Source organism: Garra rufa, chromosome 10 (genome assembly GCF_049309525.1).
Source record: "Garra rufa chromosome 10, GarRuf1.0, whole genome shotgun sequence".
Taxonomy (NCBI): domain Eukaryota; kingdom Metazoa; phylum Chordata; class Actinopteri; order Cypriniformes; family Cyprinidae; genus Garra; species Garra rufa.
The window spans coordinates 39,089,296-39,111,870 of record NC_133370.1 but is presented as its reverse complement, the minus strand read 5'-3'; positions in this window follow the sequence as shown (position 1 = coordinate 39,111,870).

Genomic DNA, 22,575 nt, shown 5'->3' with positions numbered 1-22,575 from the left:
GAGAGAGCGATCCCCCTGCTCCAGGAGAATGATGCTGACAGCAGGGTCCATGATGAAAAACGGAAAAATAAACAATGGTAAAAACGGAAAAATAAAGCAGGGGAAACACGCTGCGACTGTTTCGGTCGGTCCTTCTGTTAGGGGCGCGTGCAAGACGAGACGAGACGAAAGTCAAAGTAGACAGTTTCTTTAATATAATACTCCAAATGGAACAGGGCAGGAACAGGCAGGAACACAGAAGGCTTTCTCACACAACACGTAACGTTAAGGACCGACAATACACTGAACTCAAAGACAGACTTATAAAGGGAACTGATAATGAGACACAGGTGATACAGATTACACTAACGAGGACTAAACCAAACGATCACAAAATGACAGGGGGAGACAAAAACAGACGTGAAATGTGACAGTTCCAGGGTGTGAGTCACACATCCTGTAGATCAGTGGTTCTCAATCCTGGTCCTGGGGGACCCCTGCTCTGCACATTTTGCATGTCTCCCTTATTTAACACACCTGAATGAGATCATCAGCTCATTAGGAGAGAGATCCATGAACTGAACTAATGAGCTGATCTCATTCAGGTGTGTTAAATAAGGGAGACATGTGAAATGTGCAGAGCAGGGGTCCCCCAGGACCAGGATTGAGAACCACTGCTGTAGATCAGCGGTTCTCAATTCCAGTCCTCGCGCCCCCCCGCTCTGCATATTTTGCATGTCTCGCTTAGTTAACACACCTGATTCAGATAACGAGCTCATTAGAAGTGAGGTCCGTGCAGGATGTGTTCCGATTGACATTGCCTGCACAGTGTTCATTGCTCCCTGCTCCCTAAGCGGGGGAAATCTGTTTACTATACTTCGAAACATTCATTCACATATTTACGCTACGCCACCGCATGTAGCGTCTTCACACACAGATGAAACTTACTAGAGAAGTGTGACATAAATGCATCTGTAAATAAATAAATTTTAAATTTACGTCTCGCATGCTTTAATGACCTTCAAATGGAACACATACGCTCGCTTCGAACTAATGAATAATGGCGGAATATCCCGTGATGTCCACTTCGAAGGGCAGTAACGTTGGAATAGAACAAACGTCGGAAGCGATACATGAAACACGCAAAATGTGCAGAGCGGGGGGGCGCGAGGACTGGAATTGAGAACCGCTGCTGTAGATGATGCATTTTTGTAAGAAAAATATCCATATTTAAAACGTAATAACCATTTTAATCTAGCTTGCGCCAACTGGTCGTACACGGAAACAGCTCCAGGCGGATGGCGGATTATGTCGGCGGTTCGCAAGGGCCGCTCAGACGTGACAAACGCAAAACGAGGAGATCAAAACAAAACGACAGTCATGAATTAGATGTACAAAACAAGGATTTGTAAAGAAAAATGTCAGATGGTTTCGATATAAGCCAAGAGGAGCACTAATTGGTTTGTGCGAGACTAACCGGCACATGCGTTATGCTGACATCCCACGTCATCCGCCCAGAAGGGCTTCCATGTACAACCAGTTGGTGCAAGCTAGATTAAAGTGATTATTACTTTTAAATATGGATATTTTTCTTACAAAAATGCATCGATTCGCTACAGGAGGCCTTTGCCGTGTGAGGCACTTTTTATTATAGATGGATGCACTTTAACTGGACTTGTTTTGGACCGATGAAGAGAAACACCCACCCTTGCAATTCTTTTTTTTTTTTTTTTTTTTTTGAACAAGGTCTGTTTATTTAAGATTTACAATATGCAGAACAATAGAAGAAAAAAAAAAACATACCCCAACCCAGCCCTCAACCCATCAGACACAAAATATAAATGACTTTGGATACATAAAAACACAATAAAAAAAACCACACACATCTTTTTGGGATTGCATTCCTTACTTGAATTTTCTAACAAATGACAAGAAAGGTTGCCAGATTGCACATAATTTCTGGATAGACCCTTGAAGAGAGTACCTATTTTTTTCCAGTTTAAGATATTGCATGATCTCTTTAATCCAATGAAAAAAAGTAGGGGGGAAGGGGTCTTTCCATTTGAGCAGTATTAATCTTCTGGCAAGTAATGTGCAAAAGGCCAACATTTTACAATCATAGCTACTTAGGTGCATGTTTTGTGCTGTAACACCAAAAATGGCAATAAAAGGAGATGGGTCGATTGGCAAATCTATTATTTTTGAAAATGCCTCAAAAATCAATTTCCAGAAGTTACACCCATGCAATTCTAAAGCTTGGAAAAGCTAGGATAATTTTTAATATAACTGATATATTAAGGATGCCGGAGGGTGAGTAAATAATGGGCTAATTTTCATTTTTGGGTGAACTAACCCTTTAAAGGGTTACTCCACCCCAAAATTAAAATCAATTTAAGATATTTTGGATGAAAACCAGGAGCTTTGTGGCTGTCCCATTGGCTGCCAAGTAAATAACACTGTCAAGGCACAGAGAAGTATGAAATCTGTCATTAGAGGTTCAACCATTTTTTTTTTTTTACAAAGCAACGAGAATACTTTTTGTATGCAAAGAAAACACAAATAACTACTTTATTTAACAATTCATCTCCTCCGCGTCATCATAGTGCAATTTTGGAGAGTATCCACTGGATACTCAAACAGTGTACACTGTTCTGTGTCAGCTGCAACACAGAGATACATTTTCTACATTTATTTACATTTTGATTCGAACGAAAACAGTGTATCTGTGTGACGCAGTCATACTGTAAAAAAAGATGGATGACGCGTCTCTGCTTCATTCCACTGTAGAAAAGTGAAGCCAAAGCATCTCAATATGGCCACTGCCATCTTGGGGTAATGATGCCATTTGGAGCCAGAGACTGCGCAGTAGAGATTCGTTTGGAGCGAGAGTCTGCGCAGTAGTGTCGTGTGGTGGAGCCACGGTAACCAAGTCCTGCCTAAACTCCTGCAGACCCAATCGCAAGATCACAATTATGACACAAGATCACAATCATGACACATGACACAGTTTTTAAAGCATCAAAGAACTACCTAAAAGCGAACACTTGAACATGAATCAGCATGACAAGAACTGCCTCACACGATGGAAACCATCTTTGGAAAAAAAGTTATTTGAAGTGTAATTTGATTATTTAGTTTGGCTCACCTACCATTAGATTACATGGATAGGGCCACGGATAGCCGGCCACCAGGGGGCGATAGAAACGTTTTGGCTTCACTTTTCGGTACTCGTGCGGCACACTTGGATGCAGCTGACAGAGAACAGTTGTTTGCATCCAGGGGATACTCTCCAAAAGAGCGCTACGGTGATGCGGAGGAAACAAATTGTGGAATATAGTCATTATTTTTGTTTTCTTTGCATACAAAAAGTATTCTTGTAGCTTCGTAGAATTATGGTTGAACCACTGATGACAGATGTACTAGTTTGACGACGTCTTTCATACTTTTCTGGGACTTTCAATTGGACAGCCACAAAGCTCCCAGTTTTCATCCAAAATATCTTAAATTGTGTTTCGAAGAAGAACTTAGGGTAAGTGATTGACAAAATTTTCATTTTTCAAGTGGCAGAAGATTTCGATAGAAGCCTTTGCTAACATAAGGAAATTTTGCTTTCTTTGCTCTTGTAAGGATACAATGTATAGTGCAAGCTAGAGAAAACTGATTAGAATGTTTTAAATATGGATATTTTTCTTACAAAAACACAACAATTCACTACGGAGGCCTTTATTCACCCTCCGGAGCCACGTGAGGCACTTTTTATTATGGATGGACGCACTTTATTGAACATCTTTTAACTGCTGAACAAAACACCCACCCAATCCCATTATAAAGCTTGGAAGAGCCAAGACATTTTTTAATGTCAGCAGAGACCACATCAACTAGATGAGCCCCAGAGACAGATCATCAGTGAAGACCTCATCACTTAGACGGCCATCGACGCAAGACAGCGAAAACCAGATGAGTCCTCTCCAATCTGATTTTGTGGAATCTTGGAACTCTTGCATCTACATTAATATTAGTCTGTTTGTTTTTTATTCCCAGGTCACCATAGCGACCAGATCCAGTCCGTATCCAGATCAGATGGTCACTGCAGTCCCCCGGATCCAGTCCAAACCAAGAGCAGATGGTGGATCAACACCTACAGCCGAATGTCAGCGGATATCGTGTCAACTAGATGAGCCCCAGAGAGAGATCACCAAGAAAGAACTCCTAACCTAAACGGCCACCGGCACAAGGCCATGGGAACCAGATGAGTCCTCCCCAATTTGACTTTGTTGCAATATGGAACTCTTGCATTATTATTGACATTTTACTTTATTATTTTAATACTGGAAGGTTGCTTTGACACAACTTGTATTGTAAAAAGCGCTGTATAAATAATAATCTTGACTGATATAACTCCGATTGTATTCATCTGAAAGAAGGAAGTCATATACACCTAGGATGCCTTGAGAGTGAGTAAATCATGGGCTAATTTAATTTAATTTTTGGTGAACTAACCATTTAAAATTGTATTATCTAAATAGAAATGTGTTCAAATATATAAATCATAAATTTAGGCCTAAAATGTTTTTAGCTTTTACAAGGGTTGTGTGGTGAATTATGGGGGAGGGGCTTTTCTGCAGTCAATCATTTTGTACATGATGGATTAAAATAAGCTTTTACTATTTTAATCTGTTCCATTTTGAGAAGAATGCACATATGTCTCTGATTAAATTTGCTTTTCCAATATCTGTTTGACTCTCACTATAATAAAAACAGTCCTCTGATTACGTGATTACAGAGAACTATAAATATTTAACTTTTTTGAGCATTAATTATTAGGCAAAAACGAAAAATCTCTAACAGTTCAGTCATTTCCAGAAATTGGCAGTAACATAGCAGTCATCGTATTGCATGGCTATTTGTGAAGATTGTTTTTAATTTAAGCACATGTGCTATTTTGGATGAGTAGTATCAGAAGTGTCATGCATATGCTACTAATTTGTATGTTTCATAATTAAAGTTGCACAATTCGACTCTAGTAATGTCTGCTAAATATCTGCTATAAAATGCTGTTGCAGCAATCTGTGTACATATGATAGGTCCAACTGAGTTACACCTTCTGTAGCTCATTTCCTTTAAACTGAAATTTCTGTCATTATATGCACACCCTGCTATCACGTAACAAGACATAACAGCAATGTCATTCTACCTAACTCAAACATATCCACCTTTTTCCTCAATGCGGAAGTAAGGCTATGGGTGAGACATCCAGTTTATTATCCGCTGTGGGGAAATAATGAGAAGAATAACAGCTTGCAGTACATGGTAAAACTGTTAGCACTACAAACCAGCATGTTTATAATTAAGATAATACATTAAAATAATATGGTAAGACACACCAATTTGCAATATCAAGCAGCAAAACAAGCTGTTTTGTACAGCTATAGCTGGATATGGATGTGCCCACTATTACGAGAAGAAAAAAGTGGAGATATATATATATGCTACATTCAGAGAAAAAAATCTGACACTGGTGCGGTACTCTTTCAGAAAGGCTTTAATATCTATAGGGGTAAAAATGGTACAAACTTTTGAATTGGTACTGCCCCAGTAACAGTTTTTTTCCCTTTTTTTTTTTTTGGAGGGTGTACCTACCTGTCAATTACCTAGTCATCTAACAGCCTAACTGTTCATTCTCTTTTTACTATGCGTACCTGGATTCTATTGTCTGTATATTGTTGATATTTACTTGTGACTGTCTATTACATGCATAAGTGTTGCTTCCAGAAAGAACTGTTTTGTTTTTAACCATTGCAATGTGCTAAAAGTAATAGTATGTGTGTTCATGTTAGTCACGTTCACAGTTGTGTCAAATTGCTTACGCACATTTTGTTCTATGTTTTTGGGAACATTAAGTAAATGAGGAAGTGTTACAACCATCTCTGTCTAAATAAATGCTGATTCGTATGACACCAATACTGGTATTAGTAATGTGTAAGATTTATAATGTTTTTTCAAAAAAGACTCTTTTGCTCACCAACCCTGTGTTTATTTGATCCATAGTACAGCAAAACCAGAAAAAGTTTGAAATATTTTTACTATTTAAAATAGCTGTTTTCTATTTGAATATATTTTAAAATGTAATTATTCCTGTGATTTCAAAGCTGAATTTTTTTGCATCATTACTCCAGTCACATGATCCTTCAAACATCATTCTAATATTCTGATTTGCTGCTCAAAAACATTTATTATTATTATGTTGAAAACAGCTGAGTAGAATTTTTCAGGTTTCTTTGATGAACAGAAAGTGCAGAAAAAAAAAACAGAATTATCTCCTAACATTATAAATGTCTCTATCATCACTTTTGTTCAACTTAAAGCATCCTTGTTAAATAAAAGCATTAATTTCTATAATTAAAAAATAAATAAATTATACTGACTCCAAGCTTTTGAATGGTATAGTGCATAATGTTACAGAAGCATTTTATTACAGATAAATGCTGATCTTTGAAACTTTCTATTCATCAAAGAATTCTGAAAAATGTACTCAACTGTTTTAAATATTAATAATAATATAACAAATGTTTCTTGAACAGCAAATCAGCATATTAGAATAATTTCTGAAGGATCATGTGACACTGGAGTAATGATTCTGAAAATTTAACAGGAATAAATTACATATTAAAATATATTCAAATAGAAAACTGTTATTTTAAATAGTAACAATATTTTAAAATGTAACTGTTTTTGCTGTATTTTGGTTCAATCAAATGCAGGCTTGGTGAGCAGAAGAGACATTTAAATATTACTATTCAAAAACTTTTTCCTGGTATTGTATATATATATTTATGCCAGTACTCTAACATTTACGTTTTAAATTAATGTAAGCATTTTTGTGTTTAGGACTGCCACTGATGCCCATGACACCACTGAATAATACGATCTACAGTATCTTATTGTCTTGGTGTCTTATAGATGTGCTTACAGACTGCTGCGTTATGCAAGAGTTCCAGTCCAGTAACATTTTTGGACAAGCAGCGTTTCTACTTGAGTAGAGTACTGATATTTTATATCTCTGGAAACTTTTATTATTTGTATTGGAGTGGTTTTGATTATACATCTATTAGTCAAACATATCCATCATTGTTAAAAACAGCACTCTTTTTAAACACTACATAATAGATTACATTGAGCCTTTTTAAACTCCAGATACTAGTACTCCTGCAACTTTCCATACAGAAGACAGAGTGTTCTTAGCCTTATCCTGACTTTAATTCTTTCTTCTCATGTTGTTGACATTTTTCCATTGGCTGGGTTGGCTGACGAAAACACTGGAACTTTCCAGCAACAGGTTGGTGGTGATCACTACAGCCTTGCTAAGTCAGAATATACATCTTGATCCACCCCCAGCCCACCTGATGCTAATAATGGGTCTCTTTTTTATTTTGATGACCTGTTCTTGTCATCCATAAGCAATCAAAACTCAACCGTACCCCTTACATCCTGTGTAAAAACCACTTAACGGGGCATTAGCTTACTATAATGCAATATTAGCTCATAAAAATGACCAGAGATATATGAGGTCTTTTACATCTGTCCCCATTCAGTCTAGCTAGCGACATTATTAAGATTTGTGGCCTTCTCAATTTGCCGAGATGACCACTTTGAAACGCTTATTAATGTCAGCCATGATTGCTTCCCAGGTAATGTTGTTGTGACATGACCTGAGCAAATTTAATTCAGTATTAAAACAACTCTTTAAATCTATTCCATCAGACTGATTTATGCATTCAGGTTATAGATGTAAAATGCAAGATTCACATTTACAGTATCTCACAAAAGTGAGTACAACCCTTAGATTTCAGCAACAATTTTATTATAACTTCTCAAGGGACAATACTTTTGAAATCAAACTTGGATATATTTTAGAGTATAGTCAATGTGCTTGTATACAGTAGCAGTATAGATTTACTGTCCTCTGAAAATAACTCAACATACAGCCATTATTGTCAAAATAGCTGGCAACAAAAGTGAGTACACCCTAAGTGATAACAAAAGTATGTTGTATAACCATGCATAGCCACATGTCCTATTTATCATGTTTTTGTGTGCTTGACAGGACCATACAAAGTTGTGTATCTTGTATTAGAGCAGTTAAAATTAGGTGCTTTAATTACAATTCTCTCATACTGACCATTGGATGTTCAACATGGCTTCCATGGCAAAGAACTCCCTGAGGATTTGAGAATTAGAATTGTTGCTTTCCACAAAAATGGCCAAGGCTATTAGAGGTTTAGTAACACCCTGAAACCGAGTTACACTAGTAGTCAGGGTCATACAGACGTTTTCCAAGATGGGTTCCATTCGGAACAGGAATTGCAAGGGTCGATCAACGAAGTTGAGCACTCGTTCTGTGTGTCAGGTGCAGAACCTGGCTTCAAAAAGCAGATGCATGAGTGCTGCCAACATTGCTTTAAAGGTTGCAGAAGTTAAAGGTCAGCTTGTCAGTGTTCAGACCATACGCCGCACACTGCAACAAGTCAGTCTGCATAGGCATTGTCCCAGAAGGAAGCTCGCAAACAGTTTGCTGAAGACAACCTGTTCAAAAGCATGAATTACTGTAACCAAATCCTGTGGTCTGATGAGACTATAAGATAAACTTGTTTGGCTCAGATGGTGTCCAGCGTGTCCATGCCCTGGTAAGGAGTACAAAGAAAATTGTGTCTTGCTTACAGTCAGGCATGGTGGTGGTTGCATCATGGTCTGGGGCTGCATGAGTGCTGCTGGTACTGGGGAGCTGTAGTTCATTGTGGTAAACATGGATTCTATTATGTACTGTACATTCTGTAGCTGAACATAATGGCTCCTCACCAGAAACTGGGTCGAACGGCAGTTTTCCAACATGATAATGATCCCAAACACACCACCAAGATGACAATTGCCTTGCTGAGGAAGCTGAAGGTGAAGGTGATGGGGTGGCCAAGTATGTCTTCAGACCTGACCCTATTAAGCACCTGTGGGGCATCCTCAAGCATAAGGTGGAGAAGCACCATATGTCTAACGTCCAGCAGCTCCGTGAGGAGTGGAAGAGGATCCCAGGAACAACCTGTGCAGCTCTGGTCAATTCCATGCCCAGGATGATTAAGGCAGTGCCAGATGACAACGGTGCTAACACAATATCTTGACACTTTGGAGAAGTTCACTTAGGATGTACTCACTTTTGTTGCCAGCTATTTTGACAATAATGGCTGTATGTTGAATAAATTTAAAGGGACAATAAATCTATACTGCTATTAGGGATGCTCATATTGACCGTTTAACCGTTAACCGACAGTAAGAATTTTAACCAGTTAAACGGTTTAAAAGGGTTTTTTTCTATTCTTTTTTTTTTTTTACGTTTGCTGCATGGTGAAAGAAATAATGCTATTTGTAAGTTATCTGTTTACTCACGCGCGCTTGTCGACACGTGCAGTGTGGCTGTACAGACATATTTCGCTTCACCTTTACTTAGTAAACAGATGTAGTATATGCAACTCAATGGCAAGTGGCGTTATTGGGTTATTAGAGAGTGAATCCGTGAGTGAATGTATTCAAATTCTGAATGAATTATAGTCTAGAAAGTGCGCAATAGGCGCTCCCGTTACAATCACTGGAAAGCTATCACTCATCCTAGAGTAGTTCATCGCAATCTCATAAAGTTATTAAAAAGTAATAAAATAACCTTTACACTGCACAATTAATCTCTTATTTATATAATGCCAACACTTTCTTTGTTTTAATAAGAGAGTTCGCGAAAGTGTAGAAATCAGCAAAACTGAAACCGGCACTTTGGTTGGTGAGTGGATTGTAACATAGCCTACTCTGATTGGCCACAGTGATAATCAAATCAACATACATGTCTGTGATTGGCTATTGCTGAATGCTGTAAAACACGCACTTCTCCACACACATATGACAGTGGATGGAGGTCCCGAACCGCAAATTGAAAGGGTTTTTGTGATGGTGTTTTTTTTCGCGGATCTAAGAGTTAACAGGCAGCGGTCCTGCCTATCAGTACAGCATGTGGACATGTTAAAAACTAGGCACACTGAGGTATTGTCACAAACGGGGCGACCAAGAGTGAGGATCCAAATGCAAGGCTTTATTAAGCAGATCGTAGTCAGACAGACAGGGTCGAAAACACCAGCAAACAACAACAGCAAAGATAATCCAAGAGCGTAATCCAGTAAACAGGCGTGGGGTCAAAATCCAGGAGGGCAGTCCAAAGTAAACAAATGAAATGAAAACAAGAAACTAGAAAACTATAGCTAAGACTGAGAAAACAAAAACAGAACTATGGCTAGGGAACAACAAGGAGACTAGGAAACCTGAGAGCAATGGAAAACGCTTGGTAGAGTCCGCTGGAGCAAAACAATACTTCGCGATGTGTGTGTGTGCTGAGCTGGCTTTTATTGCAGACAAACAGGAAGTAACCAGTGAAGCAGCAGAGGGAGCAGCAACAGTCTGTGAGGGGCAAGGCTCCCTCTGCTGGCCTGGTGTGACATAGCCCCCCCCCAAGGAGCGGCTTCCAGACGCTCCAAAAAACAACAGGAAAAAACAGTCCAGGGGAGCGGTGGGGGGGCCAGGAGACTGAGGCAGAACAGGTTGGGCAAAGGCCCTCCAGAGCAGAGCTGGAGGCAGAGCAAGAGGCTTAACAGCCCTCCAAGGCGGAGCAGGAGGCGTAACAGCCCTCCAGGGCGGAACAGGAGGCGCAGGAGCCCTCCAGGGCGGAGCAGGCGGCGCAGGAGCCCTCCAGGGCGGAACAGGAGGCGCAGGAGCCCTCCAGGGCGGAGCAGGCGCCCTCCAGGGCGGAGCAGGAGGCGCAGGAGCCCTCCAGGGCGGAACAGGAGGCGCAGGAGCCCTCCAGGGCGGAACAGGAGGCGCAGGAGCACTCCAGGGCGGAACAGGAGGCGCAGGAGCCCTCCAGGGCGGAACAGGAGGCGCAGGAGCCCTCCAGGGCGGAACAGGAGGCGCAGGAGCCCTCCAGGGCGGAACAGGAGGCCGCATCATGGACTGGAACCTGTGGAGAGCAGAGACAGAGGAGGCAGACAGAGCAAGGAGAGAGGTAGAGAGTTCATGGGGGAAGGTGGCCTCCATAGTCGTGACTAGGCAGACGAGAACTTCAGGAATGGCTTTCGTGGTCGTGTCAGAGACGACAGGGAGCCTAGGCGGTGTAGGCAGAGCGGGGAGTCTTGGCGGAGCAGACAGAGCAAGGAACCTTGGTGGAGCAGGCAGGGCAGGGAATTCTGGCGGAGCAGGTAGAGCAGGGAACCCTGGTGGTGCTGGCAGAGCAGGGAGTCTTGGCGGAGCAGGCAGAGCGAGGAACCTTGGCGGAGCAGGTAGAGCAGGGAACCCTGGCGGTGCTGGCAGAGCAGGGGGCATAGGCGGTGCAGGCAGAGCGTGAAGCCTTGGCGGTGTAGGCGGTGCAGGCAGAGCGTGAAGCCTTGGCGGTGCGGGCAGAGCGTGAAGCCTTGGCGGTGCGGGCAGAGCGTGAGGCCTTGGCGGAGCAGGCAGAGCTTGAAGCCTTGGCGGAGCGGGCAGAGCGTGAGGTTCCGCTATGTACGCCACCTCCGAAAGAGGTATAGGCGCAGCGGACATGCGTGTAGATGAGGTCTCCAGAGCAAACTTGTGGGCGGACTCATGGGCAGAAGAGGGCACTGGGGCGCAGTGTGCAGCCCACACACTCAAAATGGCGATTGCCAAAACAGGTAACGCAGTAGGCAGAGGAATGCCCTCCGGGTCAGTGGGCGTGAGGCTTGGGAGCGTTGGCTCTGCGTGTCTTGGGAGCGTTGGCTCTGCATTGTTTGGAAGCGTTGGCTCTGCATGGCTTGGGAGCGTTGGCTCTGCATGGCTTGGGAGTGAAGGCTCTGGATGCTCAGGGGAGACGTGACTTGGCAGTGAAGGAGCAGCTATGACCTGACTCGTCATGACAGGAGCAGCAGTGACTTGATTTGACTTGGCAGGAACGGCAGCTGGTGCAGGTTCAAGAGAAGCAGATATGACGTTAACAGGCAATGGCTTGGTTGACGTGGCGTGAGCAGATGCTGGCTTGGTTGACGTGGCGCTAGCAGACGCTGGCTTGGCTGATGTGGGGTGAGCAGACGCTGGCTTGGCTGATGGGGCGTTAGCAGGCGCTGGCTGGGCTGACGTGGCGTTAGCAGGCGCTGGCTTGACAGGCGATGACAGTAGGAGACTGACTGTTCTTGCTGACAGCAATGGTGGGTCCTCCAAGCTGGATATTAGTTTCCGATAAGCCCTGGAAGGGTGGGAGTCTGATGCTGTAGCCACCATGTTGATGACAGACTCAGGTATGGCGGCCATCTTACGTGCAGGTTCAGGAATGGCGGTCATTTTGTGTGCAAGCATGGGCGTGGCGGCCATCTTGGGTGCAGGTTCTGGCATGGCGACCATCCTTGCGGCAGGCTCTGGCGTGGCGGCCATCTTTGCAGCAGGCTCTGGCGTGGCGGCCATCTTTGCAGCAGGCTCTGGGGTGGCGACCATCTTTGCAGCAGGCTCTGGCGTGGCGGCCATCTTTGCAGCAGGCTCTGGCGTGGCGGCCATCTTTACAGCAGGCTCTGGAGTGGCGGCAGCCATTTTGTGAGCAGGTTCAGGAAAGGCGGCCATCTTGTGAACGGGCTTGGGAATGGCGGCCATCTTGTGATTGGGCCTTGGGGTGGCAGCCATCTTGTGATCAGGTTCGGGGATGGCGGCCATCTTGTGAACAGGCTTGGGGGTGGCAGCCATCTTGTGAGCAGGTTCAGGAAAGGTAGCCATCTTGTGAACAGGCTTTGGGTTGGTGGCCATCTTGTGCTGTAGCTCTAGGCTGGCAGACATCTTGTGCTGAGGCTCTGGGCTAGCAGACATCTTGCACTGTGGCACATCTAAATCACCCACAGTTACCGGAGTATTGCAAAACAACAAGACAAAATTGATGAACTGTGCGAGGGTCCAACTGGGGTCTTCATCAGGCAAATTAAAACTGATCTCTGGATCAAGTCCACTCCAGAAGCATTCTTTCAACATGGTCTCATCACAAGGTGCCAAAAAACAATATGTAAGAAACTCCTCCACATAATGCTCGATGGGACGGCCATTTTGAAAGATGGAGCAAAGCAGACTTACGGGGTTGGACAAACTTCCTGCTGAATCCATTCTTGGTGGGTTGTACTGCTGGTGGGTAAAGCCGCTGGATCCGGGGTATGGCGAAGTATTCTGTCACAAACGGGGCGACCAAGAGTGAGGATCCAAATGCAAGGCTTTATTAAGCAGATCGTAGTCAGACAGACAGGGTCGAAAACACCAGCAAACAACAACAGCAAAGATAATCCAAGAGCGTAATCCAGTAAACAGGCGTGGGGTCAAAATCCAGGAGGGCAGTCCAAAGTAAACAAATGAAATGAAAACAAGAAACTAGAAAACTATAGCTAAGACTGAGAAAACAAAAACAGAACTATGGCTAGGGAACAACAAGGAGACTAGGAAACCTGAGAGCAATGGAAAACGCTTGGTAGAGTCTGTTGGAGCAAAACAATACTTCGCGATGTGTGTGTGTGCTGAGCTGGCTTTTATTGCAGACAAACAGGAAGTAACCAGTGAAGCAGCAGAGGGAGCAGCAACAGTCTGTGAGGGGCAAGGCTCCCTCTGCTGGCCTGGTGTGACAGGTATTGGCTGGCCTGCTATATATTTTTATGTCCGACGAGAAGAATAAGACCGGTACAGTTCTTCAAAGCGCATAAAAGGATTCAGTGTGTTTTAGTTTTGTCATCTTAATTAGGTAGTTATTTAATTTATACATATTTAGTATAAATCTATTTATATTATTCTTTTTTTTTCATTCAGATTTTCTCTGTTCTCAATCTCAGAACCGCTGCTGATGCGTGATAATTTAAGTATATGTCAATACAGCTTTTGTTGTTGCTCTGTATGCTGCTGTTTGCACGTTAAAATAAAACATTTGCTTGTATTTTTAATGTATCATCACAGATACTCGTGCATTCTATTTTTATTTTAAACTAATTTATTATTCTAATTTTATCAGTTAACGGTTAATGTTCGGATAACGAGCAGCGGTTGTCGGTCAGGAAAATTAACCGAAATGAGCATCCTTAACTGCTATACAAGCTGCACATTGACTACTCTAAAATATATTCGATTTTGATTTCTATAATATTGTCCCTTGAGAAGATATACTAAAATGGTTGCTGAAATGTGAGGGGTGTACTCACATATGTGACATACTGTATGTAAAACTCTAATTTTTTGAATAATTCACATTTTAAGCTTCAAACGTTTAGAATAACCATGCTCCTCGACTGCTTGCCAGCTGAATTGCATGTGTTACTCTGTTTAGAAATCAGGACACAAGTATTGCAAAGCTACAGAAATTGGGTGACTGGATGCAATTGCAACTTTTGAAATAAATAATGTGTTGCAAATAAACCCCTACAAAGAAATTTCACAAACGCACATTCAAATACTCATCTGAACCATTTGAAAGACACTGTTTACTGGTGATCTAACTATAATTTGGAATCAATATTTCCACTAAGTCTCTATATCACTATGCCATCTAAGGAAGCAAATACACAAAACGCCTCGGGTTTCGTATGAAACCCTAGTTCCTCGAGGGAACGAGACGCTGCGTCGGAACGCTTTGGGAACGCCTCCAGCATGGTCACGCTCTGAATACGTGTGAAATCTGTCCAATAGAGAAGCGCGTGTGACATCACAGGCGGGTGACGTCAGGAACCAGGAAGCTATAAAAGCACATGCGGTGAGCTTCTGCCACCAGGCGCGCTTGCAGGGATGCCGGGATTGTGGTAGGCGACGCAGCGTCTCGTTCCCTCGAGGAACTAGAGTTTCATACGAAACCCGAGGCGTTCCCCTTCGGGAACGTCGAGCTGCGTCGGAACGCTTTGGGAACGATATACCCACGCCACCAGAATTCCAAAGCCCTGCAATATGTGAAGCAGGAAGAGAAGGGTAAAAGAAGCCCAAGAGAGGCTGCCGAGAGGCAGGGAGAAGGGGGCAGAAAGCCCGGAATAAAGGGGGCGAAAGTAGCCCACAGGTAATAGAACTGATAGGCAAGAAGAGAGGGGCCGCAGCCCACTGATAGGTTAGAGAGTTCTACTCGTAGAAGGTGCATCAGAATGAAGGGCGAGGGAGCCTGGCGTATGGGGGAGGTCTAACTCATAGAACCTCACAAATGTAATGGCATGGACCATCCCGCAGATATAACAAATATCCTGCAGGGAAACCCCTGCTAGGAAAGCCTTGGACGCCACAAATTTGCGGGCCGAATGAGCCTTGGCTTCCAACGGGGAGGGAAGACCAGAGGACACATAGGAGATAGAAATGGCATTCGAAATCCACCGACTTAAGGTTTGCTTAGAAGCTGGAAGACCTCTATTATGGGGACCGAAACACACAAATAACTGGTCCGTCTTCCTCCAAAGGGCAGCTCTGTGGACGTGCTCGCACTGGACACATACAGTTAAGCTTCTGTTGTCCGTGAAGGGAGGAGGACAGAAGGCCTGGAGCACTACAGGCCGTGGTACTAGGTGGGGCACCTTGGGCACGTACCCCACCTCAGGGTGCAACTGAGGGGGCATGGAAGGCATCTATGGCCGCCACGTAGCCCTTCAGTGTAGAGTGTGCGTTACCGGCCGTAAGGCGGGCTTGCAAAAAGTCCAGCACTGAACCTACTGGGCAGTGAACTGGGTCAATCTGGCGCTGATTACACCAAAGAACAAACATGTTTCCCTGTAAAGGGAGCTCTGGATTGGAAGATGGTCTCAACAACCTCGGTTGAGAGACCGGAAGCTAGGAGGTGTGCCCCCTCAGGGGCCACACCAATAACTTCCATAGCTCCGGGCGAGGGTGCAGGATCGCACCCCATGCTTGTAAGAGGAGATCCCTCCTGACCGGAATTTTCCAAGGAGGGCCGTCTAGGAGAGAAATCGGGTCTGCAAACCATGCTCGACCCGGCCAGAACGGGGCCACTAGTAGGAGGCGGATTCCGTTCCGGCGCACTCTCTCCAGAAAGGCATACAGACGAAGCCTTGGCCACGTCTGTACCATAGCATCCAGTCCCAGGGGAGTTGGATAATAAAGAGAGAACCAAAGGGGACAATGAGTGGTCTCCTGGCCCGCAAAGAGATCTATCTGGGCTCTGCCAAACTTGCTCCAAATAACTTCCACCACTTCGGGGTGGAGTCTCCATTCCCCGGGCCTCGGCCCCTGCCTCGATAGGACGTCTGCTCCGACATTGAGATGTCCAGGGATGTAAACTGCTCTCAGCGAGAGGAGTTTTCCCTGGGACCACACAAGGATCTGGTTATGCCAGCTTGTTCAAGGGGCGTGACCGCAGACCTCCTTGGTGGTTGATGTAGGCGACCACCGCTGTGTTGTCGATGCGGACCAACACATGGTGATTCCAAAGGTCTGGGAGGAAGTGTTTCAAAGCTAGAAACACAGCCTGCATTTCCAGGCAATTGATATGCCACGTAAGATGGCATCCACTCCAAAGACCTCGGGCTGAGCGGCCACTCATGACAAGTGTGACACGGCGACAAGGAGCTTCCAGCACCGGGCCCTGATTCAGAAACCAAGGTTTCCTCCACATGTCTAAGGCACGAAAGCATCGCCGCGTGACCTTGATCATGCGAAGCGGGTTTCCCCTCGGGGAGAACCCCTTGGTTCTGAGCCACCACTGTAGAGGTCTCATGTACAGCAGGCCAAAAGGAAACACGTTGGACGCAGCTGCCATGAGACCCAGCAGAACTTGAAACTGCCTTACAGTGAGTGAGCGGCCTACTTTGACTCTCTTGACAGTTGAGAATCGACTCTATCCGAGCAGGAGACAGACGTGCCCGCATCGTGGTCGAATCCCAAACTACTCCTAGATAAGTGGTTCTCTGAGAGGGAGAAAGAACACTTTTCTTGAAGTTTAGTCTTAACCCCAGAGCTTTCATATGGGCAAGAATGACATCTCGATGCCGAACTGCCACATCTCTCGACTGTGCCAGTATAAGCTAGTCGTCTATGTAGTTGAGTATGCGGATGCCCTGGAGTCGCAGCGGAGCCAGCGCGGCATCCACACACTTGGTGAAAGTATGGGGTGAGAGTGCTAGGCCGAAAGGAAGAACTCTGTACTGGTACACTTTGCCCCCAAAAGCGAACCTCAGGAACTTCCTGTGTTGTGGAAGGATGGAGACATGAAAGTAAGCGTCCTTGAGATCTATCGTGACAAACCAGTCCTCGGACCTGATTTGAGACACGACATGCTTGATAGTAAGCATTTTGAACTTGAGTCTCAGAACTGCGTGATTGATCAGTCTGAGATCTAGAATCGGACGTAGGCCTCCATCCTTCTTGGGAACGATGAAGCAGCGGCTGTAGAACCCGGACTCTCTGAGATGAGGGGGGACCACCTCGATTGGCCCCTTTCCTCAAGAGAGTTTCTACTTCTTGTTCCATGATCAGAGTCTGCTGAGGGGCCACAACAGTGGCGAGAACCCCCTGAAAAGGTGGCGGCTGAGCGCCAAATTGGATTTTGTAACCTTTTTCCACAGTATGCAGGACCCACTGAGATACATTTGGCAGAAGTTTCCACGCTGCTAAATGTTCTACTAAGGGAATCAGCCTCTCGAGGCTGACCTCTGATGTAATTTGAGATGGCGAGTCCTTCTGCACCGCTACGCAAACGGGCGGATGACAGAAGGGAGGCTCGTGAGAGGCCGCTGCGCCCTAAAGCACTGGGGGTGGCAGGGTAGGCTGACCGGACTCTCGAGGGCACTGAGGTGATGTTATACTTTGCCCAGGAGGGCCTGCCCTCAGAGTTCCTAGACCACAGGAGTCAGGACCTCTTTGTCGAGGACATCCTCGCCTGAAGGACGACCCTCAGGTCGTCCTTCGGTTTAGAAGCCCCCGACTTGGAGCGTCTTTGGGGCTCCCCCTTTTGACGTTGGGGAGGCGCCCGAGCAGCAACGCTCCGCTTCTGCTCTTCGCGGTACGAGGAGCAGGCACTCGGATGGGGCTGCTCCCGCCCAGCAGCCCCAGAGCTAGAGCGGCGAGGAAGGAATCTCTGGAACGCCGCCGCTTGCTGTCGAGACTGTTGAAACCTGTCGACGACTGATGGTACAGCGTCGCCGAACAGGCCAGTCGTCACCAGCGGGGAGTCTAGCAGGTAGACCCTATCTTTGATATCTGACAGGGTCAGCCAGAGATGTCTCTCTGCCATAGACCGCCCAATGGCGCGGGCGGTCTCCTAGGTGGCACGCAGAGCGAGGTCGGCAGTACCGCAGCCCCTTCCTCGCCTTCATCCAGCTCTTTCAGCAGGTCAGCCTGGTATGCCTGGTATGCCATGGTGTGCAGGCAAGCTCCAGCCTGACCAGCTGCCGAGTAACCCTTCCTCAGCAAAGAAGATGTAACTTTAAGGGGTTTGCTGGGGAGTGCCAAGGCCTTAAGGGACGATGCCAAACTAGGCGACAGATAGCTAGCCAGCATCTGTTCTACCTGCGGCATCGCCCCTTACCCGTGCTCACGCGCCCCAACCACGTTGCAATAGCTGGAGGCGGTGGGGGAGTGCACACAGGCCGAGAATGGTTTTGCCCACGATCTCGACACCTCAGTGTGGAGATGGGGGAAAAAACGGAAGGCCTCGGCGTGGAGGGTTGGGCTTGGGATGCAGAAACCTCTCATCTAACTTGGTCTTAGTTTTCTGGTCCCTGGCCACAACGTCCGGCCAATCGAGATTTAATTTGGCTACGGCAAATGTGACCACCTCCATGAGCTCCTCGTACTCAGCAGGCTGGGAGGGCGTGGGCCCAGCTTCCTTGACCATCTCCGCGTCTTCCTCCTCGGAGGAAGAGAGACGGAGGGACGAGTGCTCCTCCTGGCCGGAAGAAGCCCGGCAGTCCCGGCTTCCACACCAGAGAGGGGCAGGGATCTGCCAGAGGAGGATGGAGAAAGGGGCTCACCCATCTCCAAACTCGATAGCAGATCCATTTGCGGACCCCACGAATGCAAGCGTCGCTCTGCCTCAGCAGAAGCGGGACCTGATCCGCGGGGAATGCTAGTGAGGGCTCCTTCCTCGAAAAGAGCCCTCCGGGAGCGAAGGCAAAGGCTGACTGGGCATGCCTCGCCCCCAAGCAAGCAACACAGAGCGCGTGTGTATCCTCAGCCGTGATGTAACGCTGGCATGGAGGAACACAACGTCTGAATTGCTTGTTATCACCCATTTCTTTTTTTTTGTCTCTCTAAGTCAAGCACTCAAAAAAAATAGAGCAAACTGGCCCTGAAAAGCAGTGCTGACGGACAAACATTAACATAGAGCGCGACTGAAAGACAGAAGCTGCCGAACGCGCTCACCGCACGTGCTTTTATAGCTTCCTGGTTCCTGACGTCACCCACCCGTGACGTCACACCCGCTTCTCTATTGGATGAATTTCACACGTATTCAGAGTGTGACCACGCTGGAGGCGTTCTCAAAGCGTTCCGACGCAGCTCGACGTTCCCGAAGGGGAACAAACAATTCACTTACATTCATTAAACAATTTTGTTTACAAGGACTTTTTGTAATTTTATTTTATTACAAATGAGAAGGTTTTAAAACAAATCTGGTGGGGGTTTTTTCAGACACAAAATTAAATAAATAGATGCAAAAGGTCAATTTACTCAAGACAGAATGAAGACTGAGTGGGAAACACAGGATTCTTTGTGGTCAGTTGATCTTTGGTGACCTTTGGGAACACAAACTTCCTGGATGCTTTCCATCTTCAAACCACTGTCTGGCTACTGTGGCAACCCAAATGAATGCAGCTAGTCTATGGTCATTTCTCAAAGGACTCAATGGACGATTCACAGCAGACGGGAGGTTTCCGGACAGATAAAGAGACCCCAAGGACAATCTGGAGATTACACCATCCCTCCTACAACCTGTATGGTTATCATGACTTTCAAATTCTTATTCTCTGTCATACTTATGTGTAAATAGTCTTGAATGAATGTTGGTACATCCACACATGTTTTATTGCTCGGATAATGTTTTTTCCAGAAAAATTGTCAATTTTTTATTTTTTTTTAATAAGAATTAAGAATTCCTTTGGAACAACACAGAAACTAATTTGACAATTAAGGGATAAATCAACCAAAAATGAAAATTCTGTTAATTCTTAAAAAAAAACAAAAAACTTCTTTTATGTTTCAACCAAAGAAAGAAACTTATACAGGTTTGGAACAACTTGAGGGTGATAAATGATGACAGAATTTTCATTTTGAGTAAACTATCCCCTTAACATACAGCAAAACAGAACTATGTATTAATGTGGATAGAACACTTTGGATGATTTGGTCTTAGTATTTGACAAATCTTTTGCTTACAAACTGACATCTTGGCAAATCTGACTGTGGTTTGTGAAACTGTTGAGATCTCTTCTGAAACTGGGTTCTTTTTCTCTGGAGAAAAATCCGAGAAACAATTGCATTCCATTTTATCATTGAAAAACAGTTTGGATGGGGGAGACTGGGAGTGTTGCAACTCGGGGTTGTAACACTATCACTTTAACCAACTGAAATTACTTAAACAGGTGAAATCACTACCTCACATGACCATTACCATCTTAAAATGACAGCAGTGGTTGCAAAAGTTGTGGGAAAAAAATGTTTTACAAAAAAAAAAAAAAAAGGTTTGTAAGACTTTCCAATGAAATTCAACTGGGCAGATGAAGATTGACATAAATTGTTTGACATTCAACCAAACCAAACCAAACCAAACATTCTTCAGACACCAGATATAATGTTAGATTTTTTTTTTTTTTTTTTTTTTTTTTTACTAGTGGGTGCAGGACACTATAGTTCATTTATGTATATGAGGACAGCAAAATAAAGTGAACTGTGACATATACCCCAAAATCCTTCATACAGTGGACTACCAGTAAAATTGATGAAACCAAGACACTTTGACCTGACCATGGTTTATTACATACCTTTCTATTAAGTTATCTGACATTATCAAGATGAATTTGTTCTGACACAGTTTAACTATTGAATTCTTCGTATTTTATTACCATTTTCTAAACTCTAGTGAACAAACTTTAATAATGTGAGAAATGTTGAAGGTGTCTGAATAAATTTAGATTTGACTGTATACATAAAAATTGAGTATAATAATTGTTTCCAAACTTGATAATAATGTTTCTTAAGCACCAAATCAGCATATAATCATAATCATTCTTGAAGGATCATGTGACAATGAAGACTGAAGTAATGGCTGCAGAAAAATCAGCTTTGCCATAAAAGGAATAAATTACAATTGTAAAATGTTAAAACAAACAAACAAAAAAAAAAACATAATTTTAAACTGTAATGGTATTTTGCATCAACAAAAAACAAAAAGGCCTTACATAAAATCTTACTGAGCCCATGTTTTTCAAATGGTAAAATGTTAAAAAATCATCATTTTTAACTGTAATGGTATTTTGCAATATTTTCTTCTGTATTTTTTTTACTTCTTTAAATCTTACTGACCCCATGTTTTTCAAATGGGAGTGTGCATAAATGCATATATATTATTTTAGTTAGTTTAGTTTACTAATATAGTATTGTATATTTAATTAAAATGTTTCAATATGTTTGGTGAAGGATGACATTGTTATTTTAAACAAGTAGGGAGACTGGGGACACTCTTAAAAATAAAGGTTCTTTATTGGCATTGATGGTTCCATGAAGAACCTTGAACATCCATGGAACCTTTTAAATGCAGAAAAGGGTCTTTATAGTTGAAAAAGGTTCTTTAGATTTTTAAAATGTTCTTCAAAATGGTTCTTTTAAGAACTGTTTACTGAAAGGTTCTTTAGGGAGCCAATGGCCAATTTTTAATAGTGTATGTTACAACTACTCAGGCTATGGGGTGAATTGTAGCATTTCACTTGTAACTAGTTTGAATCACATTTTGAATCCACTGGCTTAAAAGAACTCCGAGATACAGACAGAAATGTCACCTTGGGGTGAGATGTAACATTATGCAACAAAGATTATGACAAAAAAACAACAACACTGTCTTTTCAACATAATTGCTGTGTGTGTGTGTGTTTTTGTGACATATCAGGACACAAATTGGTGTAATAACATGGGTATGACATAGGTATTACAAGGAGAGGGTGACTTATGAGGACATTGCCCATGTCCCCACTTTTCAAAAGGCTTATAAATCATACAGAATACGTTTTTTGAGAATGTAAAGATATGCACAGTCTCCTGTGAGGGCTAGGTTTAGGTGTAGGGAAGGTGTAGGGTGATAGCAAATATCGTTTGTACAGTATAAAAACCATTACGTCTATGGAATGTCCCTACAATTCACAAAAACAAATATGTGTGTGTGTGTGTGTGTGTGTGTGTGTGTGTGTGTGTGTGTGTGTGTGTGTGTGTGTGTGTGTGTGTGTGTGTGTGTGTGTGCTACATTAGCATCAAGACAATACAACTGAATAATGTGCATGTGTGTATATTTAAGCATGTTTGTTAATGTCTGACATAGCAATTGTCCACAAAATAATTGAACTTAAACACTTTAAG